Source organism: Elgaria multicarinata, chromosome 8, assembly GCF_023053635.1.
Source record: "Elgaria multicarinata webbii isolate HBS135686 ecotype San Diego chromosome 8, rElgMul1.1.pri, whole genome shotgun sequence".
Taxonomy (NCBI): domain Eukaryota; kingdom Metazoa; phylum Chordata; class Lepidosauria; order Squamata; family Anguidae; genus Elgaria; species Elgaria multicarinata.
Window position 1 is genome coordinate 84,120,185 of NC_086178.1, and position 19,771 is coordinate 84,139,955.

The following is a 19,771-nucleotide window of genomic DNA, read 5'->3' on the forward strand; positions in this document are numbered from 1 at the left end:
TAACAGTAAGCATCCAGAGAGCTAGAAAAAAAAACTGATTTTGAAAGAACATCTGTCTGAGCTCATGTATAAAACACAGTGTCATTATTTCTGTGCTCGGTCTTCATTCCATGGTGACTTCCATAAGAGCCCATGGAGATGCCACACTCATTTTGCTGCCTGAGCCAAAGGACAAAATGGCTTCTACATACAAAAGCCAACCAGACTGGTAGTGGACCCTTACTTCAATACTGTCAATGGGACTGCATCCTCCACAACACCTGAAGTGGAACAGGTTAGTTTAGGAGGCAACTCAAGCCATGTGGCACATACAACTCTGTCCTCCAACACCTCGCTGCTGCTCCCTGAGGTGGCTCCTTCATTCTGTCTAACGGCAAACTGGCCCAGCCCTGTGCCATACCTTGCGGGGACATAAAGCAAGTTTCTACTGCTAAATATTTATCTGCTTGTTTTCCTGAGGCAAGTTTTACAGGAACCAACATCTGGCATTAAAGTCCATCCCCAGTTTACTGGCACTGTCCAGCTGCTACAATAAAATGGCAATGGTCCCAGTATTTCAAAATTGGAGCTGTCCTATTTCTGACCTCTTTACTGGAAGTATTTTCCATGAGTCAGTCAGTCTTTCTTTCTTTCTTTCTTTCTTTCTTTCTTTCTTTCTTTCTTCCTTCCTTCCTTCCTTCCTTCCTTCCTTCCTTCCTTCCTTTCCCACATTAGAGGCATTCAAGAGGCAGCTGGACAGCCATCTGTCAGGGATGCTTTAAGGTGGATTCCTGCATTGAGCAGGGGGTTGGACTCGATGGCCTTATAGGCCCCTTCCAACTCTACTATTCTATGATTCTACTAATCGTTTGGGCATCTTACTAATCATTTCTTGTGACCTGGCTACATTTTCTCTATTTCTCTCTCTATCTCAGGGGAAAAGATTTAGTAGCAGCTTTCCTCGTCTGTGTTGCTGCAGCCCATGCAAACAAAACAAAAGCTCAGATGGTGCCTTTGCCTTTGGGAAGAGCAGACAACTTGTTTCCCTGCAACACATTCTTGACCATGATTGAGACTGATTTTCAGAGCAGAAAAGCTCTTCCCCACCCCGCCCACCCCTAAATAAAACCCAGAAATGCAATACAAACTATTATCTCTTCTCCAGCACGACACATTCACTGGTGGCTCACAGAGTTTCTCTCCCCACAGATGATTTCATCTTATGGTTTAAACAGCGTATTTCAGAGCCGGTAAGGTTTCGTGTTGGCTTCGGAGTTCAAACCCTGATCATGGAGTCACTTGCTGAGCAGCCTTGGATATGCTGAATAAATATATTTTGTGGCGAGGGGGCTGCTTTTACTCTGAATCTATAATTTAGAAATTATAACAGCCAAACTCACAAGGCTGTTATAAGGGTTAATAAAATGAAGGGTCGACTTACTCCTGAAACCTACTTCCAGTGACAGGGCTTAGGTATATGTTTAGATGTGTTTTGAGTAATAAAGAGAGCATCTCTCTTAAGGATGTGTAAAGCACCTTCCCATTTCTTCCAAATCTACATGAATCTACCATATTTCTTCGATTGTAAGATGCCATCGATTGTAAGACGCACACTAATTTCAGTACCACCAACAGAAAAAAACACCCTAAGACACACCGACGATTCTAAGACGCAGCCCATTTTTAGAGATGTTTATATGGGAAAAAAGTGTGTCTTAGAATCGAAGAAATAGGGTACTAGTTATAGCCACAAAAGGATTTAGGTTAAATGACACCCAGTTATATCTCCCATTTTCTTCAAACCCTAGTGAGGAAGTAAAATTGCTGAACAGGAACCTGAAAGCAGTGATGGGCTGGATGAGGGCTAAAAGCAGGGATGGGCTGGATGAGGGCCTCTCTATTCGGCCCTGGTTAGGCCTCATCTAGAGTATTGCGTCCAGTTCTGGGCTCCACAATTCAAGAAGGACGCAGACAAGCTGGAGCGTGTTCAGAAGAGGGCAACCAGGATGATCAGAGGTCTAGAAGCAAAGCCCTATGAAGAGAGACTGAAAGAACTGGGCATGTTTAGCCTGGAGAAGAGAAGATTGAGGGGAGACCTGATAGCACTCTTCAAATACTTAAAAGGTTGTCACACAGAGGAGGGCCAGGATCTCTTCTCGATCCTCCCAGAGTGCAGGACACGGAATAACGGGCTCAAGTTAAAGGAAGCCAGATTCCGGCTGGACATCAGGAAAAACTTCCTGACTGTTAGAGCAGTGTGACACTGGAATCAGCTACCTAGGGAGGTTGTGGGCTCTCCCACACTAGAGGCATTCAAGAGGCAGCTGGACAAGCATCTGTCAGGGATGCTTTAGGGTGGATTCCTGCATTGAGCAGGGGGTTGGACTCGATGGCCTTGTAGGCCCCTTCCAACTCTGCTATTCTATGATTCTATGATTCTATGATGATAAAAACTAAACCCAATTCAGGGAAAGACCACGTTGTTTGTGATGAGTAGGCCAGGAGATCAGGGAGTCAGGGCTTGGCCTCTCTTGGAAAGGAGCACACCACCCAACATTGGCTTAAAGTATTAAAAAAAATCTCATGACAATTCAGTATTTTCTACTACTGAGATATTGGCTGGGTTCACACAACATGCTAACCCACACTCAGTGGTTGAGTATGGATTGTTGTTAAACCATGGGTTAGCGTGTTGCGCGAACCCAGGATATTTTCCACAGGGTGGCTTTTTGACCACCCTGAACAATCCAACAATAAACCATGGTTCTCAAGGTGGCTTGTTTGAGAAAAATAAGCCACACTGCATGGTTAAGAAGTCACTGTGGGTAAAATGTCCTGGATTCGGGCAATACGCTAACCCACAGTTCAACAATAACCCACACTCAACCTCTGAGTGAGGGGTTAGTGTGTTGTGTGAACCCAGCCAATGTATGTACATTGCTTTGAACACTCAAAAAGAATTATAAAAATGTTTAGTAGTAGTAGTAGTAGTGGGACCTGAAACAAAATATTGCCATGAGGAGTACTCCTGTTCAGGGTCCTGGCCAGGTAACCAAGCCCCTTTCCAGGATATCCCATTCCTGTCCCCATGCTCCTACGCTCAGATACTCAGCATTTTATAGCTTACTGAGTGTGTTCAATTCCTATAGGGCTGTTTTGGGTCCCATACTTTTCCTAAACCTTTATACTGTTAGTTTTACCCTACCCTGTGCCTGCTTACCCTACCCTGTGCCTGTTGGCATTCTCTTCCCCTCATTGTTTTATTATGATTTTATTAGAATGTAAGCCTATGCGGCAGGGCCTTGCTATTTACTGTTTTACTCTGTACAGCACCATGTACATTGATGGTGCTATATAAATAAATAATAATAATAATAATAATAATAATAATAATAATAATAATAATAATTTCTGTTCAAATCGCCTTCTTGTGCATGGATGGTGATGTTTGGCTAGATAAAGATTGGTACTAGGAAAATGAGTTTGTTATTAACATCTACAATCATCATCATCCTTTCTTTGTATATATTTGTACTAATTCACAGTGCCTCTAAGACTTTTATATCTGGACACCCTGTTCAGATTAAGAGAGCATAAATAAATTCTGGCCAATTTTCCAATTTCAAGGTAGCTGAGCAGCCAGTTTATCATTCTGAACTTGCATAGTCATATAGCTAACACCATGAAATTTGCCAATCGGATGACTGTGTATTAATTGCTTGGTAGAAATACATCTAAAAACACAAGCTGAAAATAGTAAGGACAGAACTCATCTTGATTTTCTTGGGGTCCATATTCTGAATGTTTTCACAATAAGGGCTGCATGGGGTACTGGACAGCAACTCAGGGGCTGTATGTGTCTCTCAGTGCGACAACACCTCCCCCCCCCCACGCTGCGATTCTGCTCAAGACTGTTTGGGAGGGGGAAGGTTAAAGCGTCTGCCCCACCCCCACCCCCACCGTTCCTAATTAGGATCAGTTTTCTGCCACCCAACTTATGGGGAGGCACCCCAGGGATTCTGCAGGTCTCCTAGAGAGGGACAAGGGTTGCATGTGGTCGATGGCTTCTCTACATATATTGTAAAGGTTTATTGATAACTATGGGCAAATAGCTTGTCCTCTTCTTTTTAGCTTATACCTAAGCTTTGGATATGGAAAGGATACCAATTTAGTATTTCTGTGTCATGAATCATCAGTTCAGAATTTATGTATGTATTTATTTAATATCCTGCCTTTTCTCCAAGGATCCAAGAGGTGAACATGACCTGCTCCTCTCTATTTTATCCTCACAAACCAATGAGGTAGGATAGGCTGAGAGTCAGTGACTGGCCCAAAGTCACCTAGTGAGCTTCATGTTCTCCACAATCCTAGTCCAATACTCTAACCACTACACCACACTGGCTTTTTGTGTGGCCCAACAGGACAAACCGTGGGTGGATGACCAAGACTTCATCTTGGCAGCTGCTCAAGTGTCTTGAAACAGAATCTAAGACCACATCTCCATTCTGCAGGTTTTCCCCCTGTTTTCTACTTCCCATACTTGGTAGGCACTCTTCCCTTTTGACTTCTCTCCTCTCCTGCAGAGGTGACCTTACTGCAGGCAGCAGATCTTGTACACCATCCATGGCGGCAGAGTTAGTCTTTAAAGGAAAAAAAAAGGATGATAGGGAACCCAAATTCTAGCAGAGTTTCTTGGAGTAGGGCATGTGGGACAGCACCTCCAAGAAGGCACTGGGTGTATGCTTTGCATGCAGGTATTCTAGAGTGAATATTTCAGGCCATTGCCATGGTGGCCATGATTATCACCATTGCTAGAACCCTCTACTAGATTTATTTACAGCAGTCTTCCCCATCTTGATGCCCTCCAGGTGTGTTGGACTACAATTCCCAGAATGCCCCAGCCAGAGAGCTATAGTTCAACAAATCTGGAGGGCACCAGGTTGGGGGAAGCACCAAATTGGGGAAGGCTGCTTTATATAACAGGTGGGTTCACACGTCACACTAAGCCACCCTAAGAATAAGCCACGGTGGGTTATTTAGTTGCTGAACAACTCAGATGATACACTGTGTGATGGCTTGGTGTGGCTTCTTTCCCCTCAGTCCTTCAGCCCACTGCCTGCACATATACCAGTGTCCTTTGCATGGCAACCCATCTTTTCTTTTCAACCCTGTGGCAGAAAATTTTCCCGTCCTCCTCCCTCTGATTGCTACCCCTTTACTGAGCACTTACTTCATTCACCATTTCCCCCCTTTTTCATTGCCTTGTAAGTGCACAAATGGGGTTGCATCCCTACCTGGTGTTTTGCAAGTGTGCAAGAGCACAGATATAGCTGTCAGCTATGTGTGGTGTTGCAATGTCAATTTCCTTTCACGACAAGCCTCCCTGAGAACAAGCTATCCTCAACAACCCTGCTACAAGCCATGGCTTCTCAAGGTATCTTGTTTGGGAAAATCATCTGTGCTGGGTTCAGACTGAAACCAACTATGGCTTAATGTGATATGTGAACCCTGACCTTCTCTACATGAGTGATGTATTACATGCTTGTGATTGGCCACTCATGGAAATTCGCGGGTCCTTTACATGATGCTGTCAACTTCCGGTACGTCTCCTTAACTTTTCCCTGGTAATCTCAGTTTTTTAAAAAACTGAGATAATGCATTATTTAAAATAAACATCGGATGTCCCCAGTGTGTAAAGCTGGCATAGCACTATAATTCCACTACTAGATACCACTGTTTCATTGAACTTAATAGCATTGCTGAGAAGGGAAATTTTCAGTTCGAAAGCACATGGTCATTGTCTAAAGAGGCCCATAGTAAATGTGGAAAGACTCCAGAAGAAACCCTGGTAAGGTGTCGGTTTCCCCCCTTAAAGTAGAGATCACCCTAGTCAATATTTAGCCAGAAACATTGAAGAAGTTGGTGATACAAGCTGGCATCGACACTGACAAAAGAAGATCCTATTGGGCCAGTTCCTGCTTGTATGAATTCTCAAACCTTTAAGTTACATTTAATTCATCAATTATAGAAAAAAGGAGAGAAAAACAGATAATATCTAGATCAGCCTTATGCCCTCCAGATATTTTGGGGTTCAACTCTCAGAATTCCTGACCATAGACCATGGCTGGCTGGGGCTGATGGGACTTAAAGTCCAAAACATATGGCAGGCACCAGGTTGGGGAAGCCTAGCCTAGATGGAAAGTGCCTGTTCCTTCTTTGTGTTAACCCATATTTTAATTTCATTCCCCTTTCAGTTTCTGGAAGGAAGCATTTTGTGGCTTGGGAACTTTTGGCAATCTAGAGATGGCTAGCCCCCATTTTCACCAGGGCTATTGGAGACTACAGGGAAAAGACAAGTTTAGTTCTGTTTTCAGTTCCCCATCCTTTGTTGGGACATGGGAGGCAGGGCTTTGCTAAGATCCCATGCCAGCAAGGAAGTGAGTGGAATGCTCTCAGGAACCAAGTTTCCCATACATGGTGCTTTGCAAAACTTTACTGGGTTCCTCTGGAATCGACCTTTTGCAGTCAGGAGAAAAAAATAATGGATGCCCCATTATTGATGACATGTGATTTGCTACCCTGTCTTGACATCTGCTCTCTCCCATGCTATTGTTAGCTGAGGGTTTCTGCTCTCCATAACTCAAAAATCACCCTTAATTGGCACTTCATATACAGATGGTGAGTCACTGAAGCTATTACTGCTCTAGGATAGATCATGTATGTCATACACTTAGCAGGACCACTGAGGCCTTTGTCCACAGATGTTTATCACACAGCTCTTGTCTTTTCTTCTGTTGGAGCTAGTTGTACCTAAATCTAGATATTCTAGTTCTGGATCTCAAAGCCAGTGGCTTGAGCTAGAGCCTTTCATGCAGCAGCTCTCTTGGGCCCTGGGTCCCAGTCTGAGGTGAACCAGTTGCCAGGGGATAAAGTCAGCAGTCAGGAGAATCGAAGTAGTCAGAATGAAAGAACAAATCAGGGGCTTGTCTTGACGAAGGGTTTGCCCCAGGGTGGATTCAGAGTGGCAGCAGGTCATCTGCATGGGCGCAGTTGCCATTGTGAAGCCATCCAGGGGGCAACCCCAGAAACTCTGCTTTAAAAAAGTCAGGCACTTACCCCGACTTTTTTTAAGCAGAGGTGTGCCACAGCTGATGATGCCCCGACTGGTCACCGTCAGCTGGGCTGACAGGGAAGGGGGTGGACCGGGAGCTCCAAGTCTGGCAGCACTGTAAATGATAAATAATAAATATTTTTTAAAAAAACAGGGGGTGGGTGGGAGGAGAGGAACACGGCAGCCGGAAGCCACCACAGCTGCCAAACTGAGCACCGGGGGGGTGGGGAACAGGGCAGCTGGCTCTCCTCCCTCTGACCTTGCTCTGCCTGCCCCTTTCTCCCCCCCCCATTTTTTTAAATCTGTAGATGCAAAGGTTTGCATCTACAGATTTAAAAAAATGGGGTGGGGAAAGGAACAGGGCAGTCAGAGGGAGGTGAGCCAGCTGCCCTGTTCCTTCTCCCTCCTCGGTGCAGCGGTGGTAGCAGCAACTCTGCATTGGCACTCCTTCCCATGCAGATGCCAGGAAGGAATGCCAAGTTGGGAGCCCGAGGCCTCATGGCACAGACCTGCCTCCATCAAGACAGGGGCCAGGAGGCAGGATAGAGGAGATAGCCAGAAGATGGGATGACAAAAGAATACCAGAACACAGCAGAGTGTTGTAAGGTCTTGTTGCTCAAGCAAGGCTCAACCAGAGCAGGAAGCCATCTTATAATCCTTCCTGCTCAGGAAGATGCAATGATCAGCCTAGATTGATGAGGCCAATCCAGAGTCTGAGGATAATAAGGTGGCTAAGCAGATGCTGCAATAAGCAGTCCAGTGGCTCTCATGGCCAGGTGTCCTACTTTACAAAGAATAGTCCTTTATTTTAGAAACAATTTCGTGCGCTTAGGCAAGTATTTTTTTTTTAAAAAAATTGTTCTCCCCACTCTCCCTGCCCCTGATCTCCCCCCCCCCAATTTTCCTGGCTCTGATCTCCCCCCACCCGGCTCCAATCTCTCCCCGTGCCCCGTGCACAGCTTCTCCCGACTACGCATGAGTAAGCAGCATAGCCAGGAAAAGCCGCGGAATGGGCTAGACCTTCCGTGGTCCCAGGCTCATCCCAGGACTGTAGAAATACCAGGCCAAAAGTGGTGCCCGTTACCCCGGGGCCAGGCAGGGTTGACCCCTGCCTGAGCCCGGGATCCCCTGTGCATCATTTGGAAGCACAGGGACGAGCCCAGGTGTCAGTCCGGTCTAAACCCTGGTCTAGCAAAGCCCAAAGTCTGATTTACAGTCAAACCTTCAGGAGGGAGAGCAGCAGGGCCCTTGAAGTTGCCATCAACGCTTAACCCATGGGCAGCAGACTAAACAGGCACATGGGTCGCTTCATCAGTGTTCTCCACTATGGTGAGACATAATGCATTTCTATTTAAATTGTAATTGTTATTTCTAAATTAGCACCTATACATATAAATTTGCATATGAAACTGTGGTGTAAATTGCTATGTCCTCTTTTATGGTGATGCGTTTCCTCTTTTTTGGTGAAGCATCACTGGCCACTTTATTTAACACAGGGCAGTTACACACAGACCCAAAGGTTCCCAGTTTGATCCCCAACATCTTTGGACCAGACAAAAGCAGGGCAGCCTCCCAGTATTTATACTAGTTCTTATCAATCTAGAGAGTTCATAACTACCACTAATCACAGGTGTGCTTCAACACCTTGTGGAAGAAATGGCAAGTATCTATCTGACCTTAGAGCTTGAGGGATTCTCTAAACGAGCGATTTATAGCACACTCATGACTGACCACTCACAGAAGTTTGCGGGTCGATTAGATGTCATCAACAGCGGTTTCCCCTGGTAATTCCGTGTTTTAAAAACACAGAGATAATTCAGTATCTAATTTATGACAAATTTATTCCACCATTAGATGGCACTGCTTCATTGAAAAGAATAGACTGCAATTGCATTCCCTTTTCAATTCAAAATCAAGTTGCCGCTGCTGTTGTGAACACGAAAAGATCTGAGACCTGGGCAGGATCTACACTACTGCTTTAAAGCGCTTTAAAGATGCCTTTTTAATAATGTGCTGCTTTTAATAATGTATTAGTTTTAAATGTTTTAATTAGTTATATGTATTTTATGGTGTTTGGATTTGTGTTGTACCCTGCCTCGATCCAGAGGGAGAGGCGGGTAACAAATAAAATTATTATTATTATTATTATTATTATTATTATTATTATTATTATTGTTGTTGTTGTTGTTGTTGTTGCGCTTTATAACAGTTTTGACAACTGTTGGGCCCCAGGACACACTCCATATACAGTTGTCAAAACTGTTATAAAGTGCTTTAAAGTAGTAGTGTAGATCCAGCCCTGGAAAGGATATGGTTTTTTTTCTGAAATGTAGAGATGCCCTTATTTTACGGAACGGTTACATACTAAAAATGCAGGGCCCTGCATTTATTTTTCACCTGTTCCCTGTATGGATTTCATAAAGCACAATAAGTTACAATATTGAAAAGTGTAAAACTATTATCTGGAAGTATTTTGGAAATTATATGTAAATCCCGGGTATTTTAGTCTTTGGACTGAGATTGCTCCAAGTGGTGGCTGCAAGGGACCCTTAGATTATAGCAATGTTTATCCCAGGGACAATAGGATCGTTCTGCCCACTTAAAAAAAACAAATCCTCATGTGTTTTAAGATCCTTACCCTGCTGCTGTCTTTTACTTTCTTTCCCCCCCTCTAGTTTAAGCTGCCTTTTTAATATTTTTATATTACATTTTATTATGCTGTTGTATTTTAAGTTTTGTTTTGTGAACTGGCCAGAGAGCTTAAGCTATCAGGTGGTATAGAAATTTAATAAACAAAAATAAATTGTGTGTATATGTGTGTTTTTAATGTATATAAATATACATTACATATATTTTAATAAATATATTAGAAAGTTAATTCCCCCCACCCTTCGGATTTGTTTTCAAGGCTTGTCCTGCTTTTTTAAATAATAATAATAATAATAATAATAATAATAATAATAATAATCCAGAAAGATATTTTTATTTCACATTCCTACATGTTGAGTCAGAATGTATTTATATCAGTAAAACCTTTATTCCACATTTATTTGTCAGGATGTTAAAATGTATTTTGACAGTACCAAAGAAGTGCATTTCATCACTCCCTTCTACTCCAAAGTGATGAAGATTTATTTGCACAAAACTCAGAGATGGCAGCAAGGAAGACAGCAGCTGCAACAGTTCTACTACAAGTCAAACAAAAATAAACAGTACGTGCTGGGAATCAATATCAAGCTAAAATATGACACAGCTTCAGAATTCACTTACAACTTTCATAAAAACTGCTAAATATTTAGACAATCTATCTCCCACTGACAGCAGAAGCTTGTGGGTTTTCATTGTTTTGAGCACTTTATTGCTCAGGATGGCAAGAATTTACATAACTTTAAAAGGAACGGTATAAACGAATCTGTTTATTGTCAGAAAAGGAGAAAGGAGGAAAGAGTGTAAAAAAACTGAAACAATAATTAAATAGAGGAGGACAGAACGGGTTACACTTACTGAACACATGGGGTGGGGTGTGGAATCCTACAAAATCGTTAAGATTTTCATCTGAGACTAGACAGAATATTGGAAAACTGCAAATAATAATAATAATAATAATAATAATAATAATAATAATAATAATAATATCAAAATGATGGAGAGGACACTGGTCACCTCTCCATTCCTGGCAACTAAGGCCTAATCTACACCTGCCATTTATCCCGGGGTGGCCACGAGGTCATTCCTGCACGTCCAAATGACGCACAGCTGATCCCGGGGTGAACCGGGGATAAGCACTCAGTTCCCCCGGGATAGCTGGGACTGCTTTTTGCCCATTATTTTCTGCCGTCTCGGGACCATCCTGAGCTCCACGGGTGGTGTAGCTCTCCCTCCCAGTGTCTTCCCTCTTCCCCACGAGTAGTGGGGCTCGGGAAATGGGCATGGAGCTCTGCAGGGGGAAGTCTATAGGCATCGGGGGGAAAGGGGAAAGCATTTTTGCCATCTTTGGGATGGTGCTTGGTGTCTTCCAGAGCTAAGTTTGTTGGATTTGTTTTTTAAATTAATAATAATAATAATAATAATAATAATAAATAATAATAATAATAATAATAATAATAATAATAATATGTTGCCCTGGACTACAAAACAACTCGCTGGCATGTGGCCCCTGAGGGATGATCCCGGAAGTGGAAAACTCCCGAGATCATCCCTCCCCACCTGCAAAAGGGCTGCAGGTGTAGATGAGCCCTAAGAAGTCAGTCTCTTATCTCCAGAGAATCTTTTCTACATTGATGTGTCTGCAAAGTGAATTCATTGTGCAATGTGTTTGTAAGTGCAGCCAGCCCCTAGTCTCCTTCCCTTGCCCTCTTTTCTTGGACTAAGGGGGAATCCGCACGTCGTTCTGAGATTGCTTCTAAGCGACCCCAGTGCGGCGTGAAAGCGAGCGTGTAACTTGCCTTTTGAAGAGCCGACAAAGAGACGTCCTTCCCGCCGCCGCCGCCACCCAACTCCCTCCTCGCCGGCTGGGACGGAGAGCTCGGGGGAAGAAGGCGGGGTGGAGAGCTTCTTCCGCTCTCCACCCCGCCTTCTTCAGCCGAGCTCTCCTCGCCGGTCGGCGAGGAGGTCTGCGGGTGGCGGCGGCGGTAAAGACGTCTCTTCGTCGGTTCTTCAAAAGGCAAGTTACACGCTCACTTTCACACCGCACTGGGGTCGCTTAGAAGCGATCTCAGAATGACGTGCGGATTCCCCCTAAGAGAAACCCTGCAGAGACTTGCGTGAGAATCCTTGCCAGAGAGCTGTGTGTATGTGTATATTATATATAAGTTAACTTATCAACATTGATCTATATGGAGCCTAAAATGAATAGTCAAGGCTGAATGAATAGGCCATGTGCCAAAGAAGCTGCGCATGTTTGCTGTGGAACCTCAGTATGCTGCCGTATGTTTCTAGGGTGCACAAAATCAGTTTGCACATGGAATCTTGCCTTGGCTATTTGGTCTCCTTGGCTGCCCTTTATGGGTTGGAGTGCGTTGCAGACTACACCCAACATTCTTCTGCACGTATGCATTGCAAGGGGAGACAGACAGGGGTGAGCAAACCGTCTTTCAGGTAGGCTGGCCTGTCATTCCTGATCATCACATTGAGGAACCCATGAGAAATTTAAAGAGATCCCAGCATTCCACAGAATACTCTTTGCTGGAAGACTGGAAGCTGCTTCATTTTGACTGCTGCTTTAACATGCCCTAGGTGGTAAAATAGAGAATGGGAAAGAGCTGGAAAAGGATAGTAGCAATTACATTAGAATGTATGGGTCACATTTGGGCAGGGGTCTCGAACCTCTTTTAATTCCTGAGGGTGGAATTCCTGTGAGCCTACGGGGGGAGGCGCTTTCCAAGGATGGGTGAAGCGAAAGGAGTGGGACTAAAACACCAAAAAACACCAGCATATTTTAGGTAACCAATAATTGTCAGTAACTGAGAGCTCCATCACATCAGGTTGATAGTGTGCTTTCATGGTGAATTTCATGCAAAAGACTCCCATGATGCTCACTTTTAGTCTGTTATCACGGTGAAGGACTCAGATGACGTTGACTATGTCCTGCTGTAATTGTGGTTCTTCCCCCCCCCTCTTGGCGACGTATTTTGCCCCTCAGACAGTGCGATTCTTCTTGAAATCCGAGCAGCCATTGGGGGCACGGAAGGATGACAAGGAGCAGAGCCACCTCCCTTGGCAGCCCCCAAGTGAGCGCCACAGAGCCCAGAGCAGGCCCAGCCCTCCTGGGCCACACGCCGGAGCAGGAGGGCGAGGAACAGGGCCTCCAGTGGCAGCCCCCAAGTGAGCGCTGTGGAGCCCAGCCCAGTCCTTCTGGGGCGCACGCCAGAGCAGGGCAGAGACGCAGAGGCTGGTGTGATGGAGCTCAACAACAACAACTTTCATACACTATGGGATAATTCGAGGGAAAACCAGGACAAATGGGTAGGTGTGATGGAGCTTTAAAGCTTAAGAAAGGCATTTCAACCTTTTAGAATGGGTGTGTGTGTGTTTGTGTGTTGAAAGTATTGGTGCAACTCATTTATTTATTTATTTATTACATTTTTATACCGCCCAATAGCTGAAGCTCTCTGGGCGGTTCACAAAAGCTCTCTGGGCGGTTCATCTAGCTTTAAAGAGAAAAGGGAAATGCTGATGTTTTCTGCATGGAAAGGGAATGGAGAGCAGACCTCCAAGCCTCCGAGACTGTCCTCTGATCTGTGCTAACCTTCCTTCCCATGGTAGATTTATAATCTTAAGGTTGCTGACCTCACTTCCTCCTTCTTCATGCTCTTGCCTCTCAGAGAGGAGACATGTCTTTGGGTTCAGCCACCCCCAAATCTGTTCTAGAGGGCTGAGGGACCCTCTGGAACAAGGGGGGGGGGTTTCAGTGGGAGGGGGCTGACAAAAATGCCCCCTTCTTCCACCAGTATACTCTGCTGGATCTCGGTCCCATCCCTGAATGGATGGAGTCCTTCTGTTCACAAAAGGCTAGTTAGGATCAGAGCCAGTAAGACTTATTTATTATTATTTATTTTTATTATTATTATTTATTTATACGGCACCATCAATGTACATGGTACTATGCATGTTTGCAACCAAACATGCATAGGATTGCATTGTTGAGAGGCTATTGGACATTATTCTTTCTGCTTTCTTGAGAGGTGCTTCTAGGAAGTTGAAAGAAAGACAACAAAATAACTCTTGTAGCTTCCTGTAGATTTAATTCTTGTTTGTATGCAGTCATTAGAGAAGATTTGATGTTGGAGTTGGTAATGCCCTCTCTTCTGGGAGTTATATTTGGCATAAGAGAGAGAACAGCTTTCTGGGAAAACTGGGCAGTTTTCCATACTATTAAAGAGTCTTCTGTTCCTTTCTCCAGCCTGGTAAAGTGCAGCTGAGTTTATAAACTGTGAGCCAGGAGAAGGATTTCGTCAACTCTCTGGAATATTAACAAATTATTCGGCTTCAAAAGCCTTGTGAAACCTAAGGGTTGCAATGCTGATTATAGTTTTGGAGACAGGGTGGGATCGTGAATTAGGAGCAAAGGGCATTTTTTGTTAATGTAGAATTCAAGACTTTGCTTTGAAACAAAATGTAGCTGTAGAGAAAAGACCACGCAATGCACTGGGCTAGAGATAGGCAAACTTTTTGAACCCTTGAGCACAATAGGCAATTTGACGAACTGTCCAGGGCACAACCACACAAGTTGTTCCACACAACATTGTACAAGGCATTGCACAACACATTATGACTTCTTTAGGTATTGAGTCTGCTTTTTTGTGCTAGTTCTCCTGCTAATGGATGTTCAACTGCTAGCAGAACAGCACCAACACTTGTAATTTTTCCACTAGCATAATGTTGCACATAAGCCCTTCTTGGCTTCCATTTTACAACTTTCTTTGCACAGATTTCTCCCCCTGCATCCTGGGCAGTTTCTCCCTGTTCAAGGCATGTGCAGGGGAAACCGGCATTGGTTGTCCCATCAACTCCAAAACAATGGCAACCTTCAATAAAATCTAGTAGCACAGATAAAAATGTACCTGTTACATGAAATAAAAACGGAAAAAAGTTGGTACCGGAGAAATCAGCCGTTAGATGGTGGACAGATCAATTTAAATGAAATGTTAGAAACATTGCAGAAATACACGATTTTATGCAAATTACCCAATGTAGTGTAGGGCTCCTGGGCCTGTGAAATCCCACACCTCATTCCAATTGAAGTATGCTATCATCTTTAAGATGGCAAATAAATACGTTTCATTGAAGTGTCTTCCTGCTGTGAAACGATGTAGGAGGCACAGTCTGAGTCCCCATATACTCATGTAACGTTCAGCTCTTCATCATTTTAGAGATTCCCTTTCCATTCTCTCCCTCACACAGATTCACACAAACACAGATGCCAAATCAGATTTTCAGAAATACAATGCTTATGAATTGTGCAGTTTCCATGTCCTAAAAGGGAGATATTCAGGTGAAGGTAGATAGAACATTACCCTTTTTAGAGCACTTTGAGACTGATCTGGAAGTTACCCCACTGTTCCTTTATTATTATTATTATTTATTTATATAGCACCATCAATGTACATGGTGCTGTACAGAGTGAAACAGTAAATTGCAAGACCCTGCCGCATAGGCTTACAATCTAATAAATCATAGTAAAGCAATAAGGAGGGGAAGAGAATGTAAACAGGCACAGGGTAGGGTAAACAGGCACAGGGTAGGGTAAAACTAACAGTGTAAAGTCCAAACAACATCAAGTTTTAAAAGCTTTAGGAAAAAGAAAAGTTTTTAGCTGAGCTTTAAAAGCTGCGATTGAACTTGTGGATCTCAGATGTTCTGGAAGAGCGTTCCAGGCGTAAGGGGCAGCAGAGGAAAATGGACGAAGCCGAGCAAGGGAAGTAGAGACCCTTGGGCAGGCGAGAAACATGGCATCAGAGGAGCGAAGAGGACAAGCGGGGCAATAGTGTGAGATGAGAGAGGAGAGATAGGAAGGAGCTAGACTGTGAAAAGCTTTGAAGGTCGACAGGAGATGTTTATATTGGATTCTGAAGTGAATTGGAAGCCAATGAAGAGATTTCAGAAGTGGAGTAACATGGTCAAAGTGGTGAGCCAGGAAGATGATCTTAGCGGCAGAGTGGTGGACAGAAACCAGTGGACTGATGTGAGAAGAAGGAAGGCCAGAGAGAAGAAGGTTGCAGTAGTCCAACCGAGAAATAACCAGTGCATCCTGGTCAGTGCAAGCGTCTTGGCAGAAGAGATAGACAGAAATGATCGAATCCTGGCAATATTATACAGGAAAAAACGACAGGATTTAGCTACTGCCTCAATATGAGGAATAAAGGAGAGCGATGAGTCAAATATGAAGCCAAGACTACGAGCTTCCTTGACCGGAGTAAGCGTAACATCATTGACAGTGAGAGAGAATGAAAGATGAGGAGAAGGTTTAGGCGGATAAGTGGTGCTTCCTAATATAAAAACAACAATACAAAAAGCTTCCCTGCTATGCAGTAGGAAATAGAATCAGATCTAACAGCAACCCCAATGATTTTTTTAAAAAAATTGTGTGCCTTGCGTTGGGCATTTTTATTGGAACATTGGCCTAAAGGTTTGTCATACGCCACCTTGAGGACATGGGTATACGGTAGCATTTAAGCCTTTAAAATAAGTAAATAAATAATGTAAATAAAATATAATTAAATGGTTTTTGAAGTGAAATATGTTTTAGCCTTAATCCAAGGTATATGAGATGGTTGGTTGCAGCTACTACTCAGGGGTGTGAAAAAGGCTTTCTGCATGTTTTCTTCCCCTTCACTCCAGAAGTTCCAGGTCTGAACTTTGGCCCAAGCAGGTCCTCGGAGCAGTTTCACACTTTACACTGATTTGCAATTCAAATGTAAAGCCTACGATGGCTAAAACACACATTTTAATTGCACTCCTTTCCACTTTCTGTTCTGCTTTACCAATGATCACACATTCATATAAATAGGAGGGCTGGGCGTAAAAGCCTGGATGTGGGGTTGGGCGCTTCTTTTTAGCCTGACCTAAAACAATTCCATTTCTTTTCATCGATTCCATTTCTTTTCATCGGATGTCACTGAGCTTGGCCTAATTTGAAATGAAGCCATCCCACTTCCTTTTTTCTCACACTCCTAGCACTGCTCAAAGGAAATGTAAGAAGCTTCGCTTCTGAAAATGCTCTCAGCCCATTGAGCTGGAGGACTCTTTGTTATTTATAGCTTCACCACTTCTCTGTTGTCTCCGTTTCATTATTCCCTTCAATCGTCAGTCTTCGGCCCTTTTTTCCCTTCATCTCCAATTCCCGGTCACATTGATCTTCAGCTAGTGCCTGGGACTCCCAAATGGGTCGCATCCTGACCTTAGAGCAGGGGCCTTTAACTTCTTTCAGTTCAAGGGCTGAATTCCATTTCAGAGATGTTCTCCTGGGTCACATTCCAGTGGTGAGTGGGGCCAAAAATACCAGCATATTTTAGCTTAAATCTCTTACTGCCAGAAACAAAACATTTGCAGAGGCATTTAGACTGGGGGAAAAACAAAGCAAAAGCTGGGAAACCTTGGGGGCACGGCCCTCTGGGAAATCCCAGAGGGCCAGATGGGGACTTCAGGAGGTTCAGATTTGGCTTGTAGGCCTAAGGGTCAACACCTATGCCTCAGAGGGTTCCAACATACCTACAGATGTCGCGAGCATCTAGGTAACAACCACAAGTAGCAATGGTGTTAAAGGTACAATGTTGTTGATAGTGGGTACTTACTAAAAGCCCCCGAGATTACCTGGCACATCTGTTTCCATATCGGATGCCTCATCTTCAGGTTGTGGCAGCTGTTTCCCCTCTGAGACTGGAGGGAAGACATCCCCCAAAGACTCTTCCACCTCTACCTCCTCCACCAGTGTGGCGTAGTGGCTAAAGTGTTGGACTAGGAGTTGGGCCCTCCGGGTTCTAGTCCCCACTTGGCCATGGGAACCCACTGGGTGACTTTGGGCCAGTCACAGACTCTCAGCCCAACCTCCCTCACAGGGTTTTTGTGAGGATAAAATGGAGAGGAGAAGGGTTATGTATGCCGCCTTGGGTTCCTTGGAGGAAAAAAGGCTGGATATAAATGCAATAATAAATAAATAAATCCTCCCTCTCCTCCGAGTGCGCTCTGCTTGTGCTCTCTGAAGGCCTGGGTGGATCAGCAGTAAATGACAAGGGTAATAGTAACCATAGATGTACTATATACATATACTCTTTCTCTGCATCTTATGTCATAATACAACATATTGTCATAGAACACCTTCTCCTGAAGTATCCAATTAGAGCCTACTGTGGAGTGCCCAGTTTTTCTTTTTCTTGGCCCAAACTCAAAAACTGTAGTAGTGTACCTGAAGGGCCTTGTGTGCCTCCAGCGTAAAAGGATTTCATTGCCTTTCTAAAAATGTGTTTGATTTTCATGGCTGGCTGCATTTGTAGCCCACTTTTTTAGCTTCACACAGCTCATCCCCCTCTACAAAGTGATCTACGCCATTTCTTAACTTCAGACTTGCAAGACTGCCCATGTTTTTAATAAAGTGCTCTTGTCAAAAAATATTTTAATATTTGCTACCATGGTTATAATACCAATTCTTAAATTACTTGACATCACTTTGAAAATGTGAAAACACTAACATGTTCCTCTTCTGGAAAGAGGAACACCAGTGTGAAGGTATAAGTCTCATCTCCCTGCATTACAATATAATCACACTGATAACTTCTCTCTAAAGTTTGTGTGATCCTTTGAATATATATATATATATATATATATATAAGTGTTTCTAATTGTAAAAAGGATAGAAACCAAAAGACTCCCCACTCACTTGCTGGGCACTTCTCCAGCCAGCTTTGCTCACCTGTTCTATGTTTCCCTAAGGGCAGGCATGGTTTTCCTATGGGGAGGTATATTTTCCCTATGGGCAAGTACTATCCTATGTTTCCCTATGGGCAATTAATATCCTGTTTCCCTATGAGCAAGTACTGTCATTTGTTTTAGTATGTCCCTCTGCTTCTCAATGTTTGTGTAAATGGATTTGAATCCAGTGATTGGGAAGTACTTTTAAAGCTAAATGGATTTATTTATTTAATATCCCGCCTTTTTTCCTCCAGGGAACCCAAGTCTGAGTACATAATCCCCCTCCTTTCCATTTTATCCTCATAACAACCCTGTGAGGTAGGTTGGGCTGAGAAGTCTGACTGGCCCAAAGTCACCCAGTGGGTTTCCATGGCCCAGAGGGAACTAGAACCGGATCTCCAGTACAACATTCTAACCACTACACCACACAGGCACGGTGGATTGTATCTAATGTTAAGCCCTGCTTAGAGCAGACTCATTGAAATGAATGAGATGTCCGTTCGACGAACATCGGAATCCAGCCTATTCACTCGGAATTGGAGGGAGCAACGGACGAACGGTGGCCATAAATGCCCCTCGCCAGTGGCGAAGGAAAAGCCGTCTTCACCCAGCGCACGTGTTTCGCGGGTGGACCTCCACCCGCCAGATAAAGGCTGAGTTCGGACCACACACTAATCCACGGTTGTTTCCCATTCTGTTCCTATTAGGCCCCCCACCCCCGGTTGATTAGCGTGTCGTTAGAACTCAGCCAGAGTGGGGCGGACGGGCTGGCGGCGGCGACAAGGCCCGGCTTCGCAAGAGCGCCCCACCCCTGGACTAGCGCACCACGCCTCCAATCCTTCCGCCGGTGCTCTCCGTCGAGAACGGCGCGTGAGGGCGGGGGACGAGAGCGGCGCACGCAGCCAGCAGGACGAGGGACGCCGCGCGCTGCTCAACTCAAACTTCGGGAGCCTCCGAGGCGACGCGGGGCTACAGCCGCCGCCGGCCGCGGAGTTCAGCCACGCGCTGGTGGGCTCGCGCCGTGGCAGCCTCTTTGGGCCAGCATGGCCAGTCGGCGGGAGGGCAAATGGGCTGCGCTGCCGCCGGGCTCGCACTGCTCCCTGCAGAGGCGGATCTCCTGCGGTCCCGCGGGCAGTCCGAGGGAGCCGAGCGGGCGATGCTAGAGTCCTGGGCGGCTGGCAAGTGGCGGCACCTGCCCGGGGAGCGCTCGATCCTAAGCCAAGGGGAGCTCGCGGCTCAGGCTACGGAAGGGGCGCCCTGCTGGGGCAGGAGGAG